Genomic DNA, 8,716 nt, shown 5'->3' with positions numbered 1-8,716 from the left:
AAGTATTCAGACCCCTTGACTTTTTCCACATTTTGTTACATTAAAGCTTTATTCTAAAATGGATTAAATATTTTTTCCCCCTCATCAATCTACACACAATACCCAATAATGACAATGCAAAAACAGTTTTTTTTAAAAATTTTAGCACATGTATAAACCCTTTTTTAACTGAAATATCACATTTACATAAGTATTCAGACCCTTTACACAGTACTTTGCTGAAGCACCTTTGGCAGCGATTACAGCCTCGAGTCTTCTTGGGTATGACACTACAAGCATGGCAAACCTGTATTTGGAGTGCTTCTCCCATGCTTCGCTGCAGATCCCCTCAAGCTCTGTCAGGTTGGATGGGGAGCGTCACTGCACATCTATTTTCAGGTCTCTCCAGAGATGTTCGATCGAGTTCAAGCCCGGGCTCTAGCTTGGCCACTCAAGGACATTCAGAGACTGAATTAATAAAATAGAAAGGATATTTTCTCCAAACGATTTGAGGGAGTGTGCACATGCAGCTATTCTTCGTTGAGCGGTTAACAAATAAATAGGTATTCCCATATGCTTAATTTATAGTTATTAATGTAGCTTTAGTTGTTCTACAAATGTTGGGCTATATGTTTTGATTTTTAATACATTGTAAGGCTGCATGATGCGACTCTAATGATGATTTGAAAAAAGTCACTTGGAAAGGCATAAGCTCTGCTTTTTTGCGCAGGCTGTACACACATCATTCACAATTTGACAAGCACTTGAAAATGCCTAGAATTTTACAGCGGCATCCCATTTGTGTGGCCGTAATGCACCCTAAAAAAATCCATGTCTTTTGCGGCCTTTGGCCGTTATGCCCTTCTCCCCGAGTGCTGCGTGCTCCGAATCACCTCACTCTCATGGCTCACCATCATGTGATCAGGTCTTTCTCACGTTTATAAGTGAAGACAGACACATCGGGGACGCAGCTGCGAGGTGCATGTTGAAGATATTGGAAGAACTGTCCACATTTTACTTTTCGTCAGACAGAAAGATGAGTAGGTCTAACAAACAGCAAAAGCACTAGCCTATGTCAATCTACTATCCCACATAGTACAAAAGTCGACCTATTCTGTTCGAGAAATAAATATTCCTAACAGTCTGGGACAGTTGTGGGATGCGATAGATCACAAAATAATACAACCACTATCATCAACAAAAATGTTTTACACGATGTGGCTGACGCAACAGATCAGAACGTTTAGCTTAAAATGTTGATAAACTATTAGGCTATTTCCTCACATTATAAGCGCAGCAATGCGCACACGGTAGTAGGCTATACGCGCGAATGTTCCATTAGCGGAAAACACCATTATCAAAAGTGACCGAAAATGCAATTATGCATCTAAGGCTGTTATTATAAAGGTGCATTTTTATGGTGAAAATGATCTAACCCAAACTTGAAACTCACGCACTGCTTATGTATGCCAGTTAAGCTTCCTCCGACACATTGGTGTGGCTGGCTTCCGGGTTAAGTGGGCATTGTGTCAAGAAGCAGTGCGGCTTGGTTGGGTTGTGTTTCGGAGGACGCGGGCTCACGACCTTCGCCTCTCCCGAGTCCGTACGGGAGTTGCAGCGATGAGACAAGACTGTAACTACCAATTGGATAACACAAAATTGGGGAGAAAAGTGGTAAAAATAACATATAGGCCTATGGGCTAGGCTACAGGATGTGTGTGACTGTGATTTGAAAAAGTCGAAAAAAGGCATTGTTTCTTATGCTGGGCATCATTCACAAGTGATAATATATCATTCACAAGTGATAGTCTGATGGGTGACAATATTAACCTATTCTTGATTTAATCTTGTCTTTACATATACTAAATAATATGTGAGAAATGTGTTTTGATTTAGAATGGACATTTATCATGCACCTGTATCGAAACAGGGGCAGCGGGAAAAAATACATGTCATCTATGCAATTAAATAGTGAATGGAGGATGCTTTCCCCGTGGTTCATTTTCATGCCAGCCAGGTAGGCTATACACCTGTTGTAAATCTAAGCAATGTGCTTAATATTAGGAAAGTTGATAAATAAATATAATAGGCCTAGCCTGTAGAAAGCTGATGGGATTCTCCTCTATTTAGTAGAGGCCATCACTCTATTTTCTTGCGCAATTCCATAGCCTATAGAAATCTTGCTCAACATGAGCTCATGGGCTCTCATGAAGTGTTTGATTGCGCCCCCTCGGGCTCGTGCGATGGAGATCTTCGTGGGCTATACTCCGCCTTGTCTCAGGGTAGTAAGTTGGTGGTCTGTTGAACACAGTTGGCCACAGTGTCCCCCGACCCACCCCTGTCTCAGTCTTCAGTATCTATGCTGCAATAGTCTATGTGCTAGGGTCAGTCTGTCTTATCTGGTGTCCTGTGTGAATTTAAGTATGCTCCCTCTAATTCTCTCTTTCTCCCTCTTTCCCTCTCCTCTTGAAGGACCTGAGCACTAGGATCATGTCTCAGGAATACTTGGCCTGATGACTCCTGGCTGTCCGCACTCCACCTGGTCGTGCTGCTGCTCCAGTTTCAACTGTTCTGCCTGCGGCTAGGGAACCCTGACCTGTTCACCGGACGTGCTACCTTGTCTCGGACCTGCTGTTTTCAACTCTCTCTCTCTCTTTACCGCACCTGCGGTCTCTACCTCTGAATGCTCCGCTATGAAAAGGCAACTGACATATACTCCTGAGGTACTGACCTGTTGCACCCTCTACAACCACTGTGATTATTATTTGACCCTGCTGGTCATCTATGAACATTTGAACATCTTGAAGAACAGTCTGTTCTTAAATGGCCTTGTACTCTTATAATCTCCACCTGGCACAGCCAGAAGAGGACTGGCCACCCCTCAGAGCCTGGTTCCTCTCTAGGTTTCTTCCTAGTTTCCTGCCTTTCTAGGGAGTTTTTCCTAGCCACCATGATTTTACATCTGCATTGTTTGCTGTTTGGGGTTTTAGGCTGGGTTTCTGTATAGCACTTTGTGACATCCGCTGATGTAAAAAGGGCTTTATAAAATACATTTGATTGATTGATTACATTTGCATTGATGTCAGAGGGATTAGAGGGACAATAGAGTGCTGAGTACCAGGCAGTTAGCAAGTTTGGTAGGCTACTAATGACCATCAGCAGCATCAGAGCTTGGAGAAGCCTAATTACCGTGGCTAAACAGTCACATGGAATTTGACTGCCTTCATGACTCGTGATCGGTGTGGCGGTAATACGGTCACCTCAACATCCCAAGCTGTCATGTGCTTTTTACTGAGGAGTGGCATCCGTCTGGCCACTTTACCATAAAGGCCTGATTGGTGGAGTGCTGCAGAAATGGTTGTCCTTCTGGAAGGTTTTCCCATCTCCACAGAGGAACTCTGGAGCTCTGTCAGAGTGACCATAGGGTTCTTGGTCACCACCCTGACCAAGGCCCGTCTCCCCCGACGTCTTGGTAGTTCCAAACTTCTTCCATTTAAGAATGATGGAGGCCACTGTGTTCTTGGGGATCTTCATTTCTGCAAAAATGTTTTGGTACCCTTCCCCAGATCTGTGCCTCAATACAACCCTGTCTCTGAGCTGTACGGGCAATTCCTTCGGCCTCATGGCTTGGTTTTTGCTCTGACACGCATTGTCAAACGTGGGACCTTTATATAGACAGGTGTGTGCCTTTCCAAATCATGTCCAATCAATTGAATTTACCAGAGGTGGACTCCAATCAAGTTGTAGAAACATCTCAAGGATGATCAATGGAAACAGGATGCACCTGAGCTCAATTTTGAGTCTCATAGCAAAGAGTCTGAATACTTATGTAAATAAGGTATCTGTTTTTATTTTGAATAAATTGCCTAACATTTCTAAAAACCTGTTCACTTTGTCATTATGGGGTATTGTGTGTAGATTGAGGTAGAAATTGTATTTAATCAATTTTAGAATAAGGCTGTAATGTAACAAAATATGGGAAAAAGGAGTATATATATATATATATAAATAAATAAATAAATGGTGTGTGTACATTGCATTGGGAAAGTATTCAGACCCCTTACATATATATATACACACACACACATATATTTATTTATTTATTTATTTTTTATTTCACCTTTATTTAACCAGGTAGGCAAGTTGAGAACAAGTTCTCATTTACAATTGCGACCTGGCCAAGATAAAGCAAAGCAGTTCGACACATACAACAACACAGAGTTACACATGGAGTAAAACAAACATACAGTCAATAATACAGTAGCAAAATAAGTCTATATACAATGTGAGCAAATGAGGTGAGATAAGGGAGGTAAAGGCAAAAAAGGCCATGGTGGCAAAGTAAATACAATATAGCAAGTAAAACACTGGAATGGTAGATTTGTAGAGTTGGTGCTTAAAGCTAGTGAGGGAGATAAATGTTTCCAGTTTCAGAGATTTTTGTAGTTCGTTCCAGTCATTGGCAGCAGAGAACTGGAAGGAGAGACGGCCAAAGGAGGAATTGGCTTTTGGGGTGACTAGAGAGATATACCTGCTGGAGCGCGTGCTACAGGTGGGTGCTGCTATGTTGACCAGTGAGCTGAGATAAGGGGGGACTTTACCTAGCAGGGTCTTGTAGATGACCTGGAGCCAGTGGGTTTGGCGACGAGTATGAAGCGAGGGCCAGCCAACGAGAGCGTACAGGTCGCAATGGTGGGTAGTATATGGGGCTTTGGTGACAAAACGGATGGCACTGTGATAGACTGCATCCAGTTTATTGAGTAGGGTATTGGAGGCTATTTTGTAAATGACATCGCCGAAGTCGAGGATCGGTAGGATGGTCAGTTTTACGAGGGTATGTTTGGCAGCATGAGTGAAGGATGCTTTGTTGTGAAATAGGAAGCCAATTCTAGATTTAACTTTGGATTGGAGATGTTTGATGTGAGTCTGAAAGGAGAGCTTACAGTCTAACCAGACACACACACATATATATATACATACATATATATATATATATATATATATATATATATATATATATATATATACACACACACACACACACACACACACACACACACATATATATAAGGAAAACATTTTTTTAAATGTATGCACTCTGGATAATGTATGCACTCTGGTAAGTCGCTCTGGATAATGACTAAAATGTAAAAAATTTAAATATATATATATATATACACATATAGATGTGTATATATGTATATATAGATGTGTATATATATGTATATAGACGTATATATGTGTATATATATATATATATATATATATATATATATATATGTGTGTATAGTGTAGTGCCTTGCGGTCGAAGGCCGAGCAGTTGCCGTACCAAGCAGTGATGAAACCACTCAGGATGCTCTCTATGTTGCAGCTGTAGAACCTTTTGAGGATCTGAGGACCCATGCCAAATCTTTTTAGTTTCCCGAGGGGGAATAGGCTTTGTCGTGCCCTCTTCACGACTGTCTTGGTGTGTTTGGACCATTCTAGTTTGTTGGTGATGTGGACACCAAGGAACTTGAAGCTCTCAACCTGCTCCACTACAGCCCTGTCGATGAGAATGGGGGCGTGCTCGGTCCTCCTTTTCCTGTAGTCCGCAATCATCTCCTTTGTCTTGATTATGTTGAGGGATAGGTTGTTATTCTGGCACCACCTGGCCAGGTCTTTGACCTCCTCCCTATAGGTTGTCTCTTTGTTGTCGGTGATCAGGTGACACTGTTGTGTCATCTGCAAACTTAATGATGGTGTTGGAGTTGTGCCTGGCCACGCAGTCGTGGGTGAATAGGGAGTACAGGAGGGGAGTGAGCACGCACCCCTGAGGGGCTCCAATGTTGAGGATCGGCTATGGAGAGCTACAGAGAGCGTGATCACACAGTCGTCCGGAACAGCTGATGCCCTCATGCATGCCTCAGGGTTCCTTGCCTCGAAGCCACCATCGAAGTAATTTAGCTCGTCTGGTAGGCTCGTGTCAGTGGGCAGCTCGCGGCTGTGCTTCCCTTTGTAGTCTGTAATAGTTTGCAAGCCCTGCCACGTAAGACGAGCCTCTAATCCATGGCTTCTGGTTGGGGTATGTACGTACAGACACTGTGGGGATGACATCCTCGATGCACTTATTAATAAAGCCAGTGACTGATGTGGTGTACTCCTCAATGCCGGAAGAATCCCGGAACATGTTCCAGTCTCTGCTAGCAAAACAGTCCTGTAGTTTAGCATCTGCTTCATCATCATCACCACTTTTTTTTAATAGACCGAGTCACTGGTGCTTCCTGCTTTAATTTTAGCTTGTGAGCAGCAGTCAGGAGGATAGAATTGTGGCTAGATTTACCAAATGGAGGGCAAGGGAGAGCTTTGTGTGTGTCTCTGTGTGTGTCTCTGTGTGATCTAGAATTGTTTACCCTCTGGTTGTGCATTTAACATGTTGATAGAAATTAGGTAAAACTGATTTAAGTTTCCCTGCATTAAATTCCCTGGCCACTAGGAGCACCGCCTCTGGGTGAGCGGTTTCCTGTTTGCTTATTTCCTTATACAGCTGACTGAGTGCAGTCTTACTGCCAGCAGCTGTCTGTGGGGTAAATAAACAGCCACAAAATGTATTGATGAAAACTCTCTTGGCAAATAGTGTGGTCTACAGTTTATCATAAGATACTCTACTTCAGGCGAGCAAAATCTAGAGGCTTCCTTAGATTTCATGCACCAGCTGTTGTTTATGCACAGACCTCCCCCCGTCTTACCGGAGTGTGCTGTTCTATCTTGCCGGTGCAGCGTATATCCCTCTAGCTGAATATCCATGTCATCATTCAGCCACGATTCCATGAAACATAAGATGTTACCGTTTCTGATGTCCCATTGGTAGGATATTCGTGATCGTACCTTGTCTAATTTATTGTCCAGTGATTACACGTTGGCAAGTAATATTGACGGTAACGGCAGCTTTCCCACTCACCGTCTGCGGATCCTTACGAGGCACCCCGCTCTGTGTCCTCTGTACCTGCATCTCTTTCTCTTGCTAATGATGGGGATGTTGGCTTTGTCAGGTGTTCGAAGTACATCCTGTGTATCCTGCTTGTTGAAGAAAAAATCTTTGTCTAATCCGAGGTGAGTGATCGCTGTCCTGATATCCAGAAGCTCTTTTTTGGCCGTAAGATATGGTTGCAGAAACATTATGTACAAAATAAGTTACAAATAACACGAAAAAAACCCACATAATAGCACAATTGGTTAGGCGCTCGTAAAACTGCTGCCATTTCTTCCGGCGCCATTTTACAATGTTTGGAAGCACTTGGTTGGAGTCATTGGAGCTAAAGGTGGCACAACCAGTTATTGAGTGTAAGGGGGCAATAACTTTTTTACACAGGTGCATTGGGTGTTGCATAACTTTGTTTATGAAATAAGTATGTAATTCTTGTTATTTGTTCATTCAGGTTCTCTTTATCTAATATTAGGTTTTGGTTGAAGATCTAACATTCAGTATAAAAAATATACAAAAGTAGAGAAAATTAGAAAGGGGCAAATACTTTTTCACAGCACTGTACAGAAATGACTTTGTGTCTTCTGTACAATTTGTGTTTACACTACAGTCCATGAGGACCTGCTGATATCCGGTGTTGCTGGTGGGAGAGACTGGACCTCTGAAGCGGCTGGTCATAAACTCTGACCCCGGATTAGGAGTAGTCTCTTTTCCTTCCCAAGTCGGAACCGGAACCGAACAGGGAGGGAAAGAGACTCCAATACCACCACTACACAGCACACAACCACTGAGCCAGTGGACAGGTGTACTGAACAACCTCAGTCCTGGTGGTCATCAGAGAGACCAAGGCTGAATCCCAAATCACCCCCTTCCCCAGGGCCCAGGGAATTTGTTAATTAGAGTTTCATGCTCGTTTTGTTTAAAAGTGGAAAATGAATTGCATCATTCAAGTCACGAGTGTGTCCTGAAGTTGATGGGTTTATTGATCCCCTCGCCACTCTTTGAAAGTCACCCTTGGAGTTTCGTCAGCAACACGTGACAACGGAGGGCCGTCCGAGCGAGTTGGAAGGGGCAAAGGGGTGGTTTGGGATTCACCTAGAGGATCCAGTCTGGGATCCAGTCTGCAGCACAGATCCTTCTCTTCAGTCTCAATGCAGGGATGGAGCAGGACCTGGGGCTGATAGAGATAGACCCTCCTGTTCCTATGATACAAACACCACAGAATCCATGATGAACAGAGCAGGTCATCCTGGGCTTCAGCTTTTAGACAGAGTGGTGGGAGACCCCCCTGGTGGAAGTCTGTCAGCAAGTCTGTATTCTCCTTCAGGATCTCATCTAATGCCTAGTGACTGGGTTCATATAAGGTCTTAGACCTGGGTCTAGCCTTCCTCAGTTACCTCAGGGTTACCCCACAAATACAGACAGGGTCAGGGTGGGCTTTCACCACGAGAGGTACCTAGCCTATAACACAGAACACAATCCCAACAACACCCAAACAATGGCTAGAGGAGGGAGCTCAAAGACTAACCACCTGAGGGTGGTGGCTCCTGCTCCTACCCCCTCTGGTGTCATTGGGTCACAATGTGGGAGGTCGAGCGTTAGGATGGACGGAGACAAGACGTACGCCTGCCCCACATTTGGGAAGCGCTTTTCTAAGGTGAACTATGTGAAGAGGCACCAGACTGTTCACACCAAGGAGAGGCCCTTCAAGTGTAAGCTATGTTACAAGAGCTTCTCCTTCCTGAGTGACCTTCAGACAAAGGAATGTCCACA

This window comes from Salmo trutta, chromosome 4 (assembly GCF_901001165.1).
Source record: "Salmo trutta chromosome 4, fSalTru1.1, whole genome shotgun sequence".
Classification (NCBI taxonomy): Eukaryota; Metazoa; Chordata; class Actinopteri; order Salmoniformes; family Salmonidae; genus Salmo; species Salmo trutta.
This window is presented reverse-complemented; position numbering follows the sequence as displayed.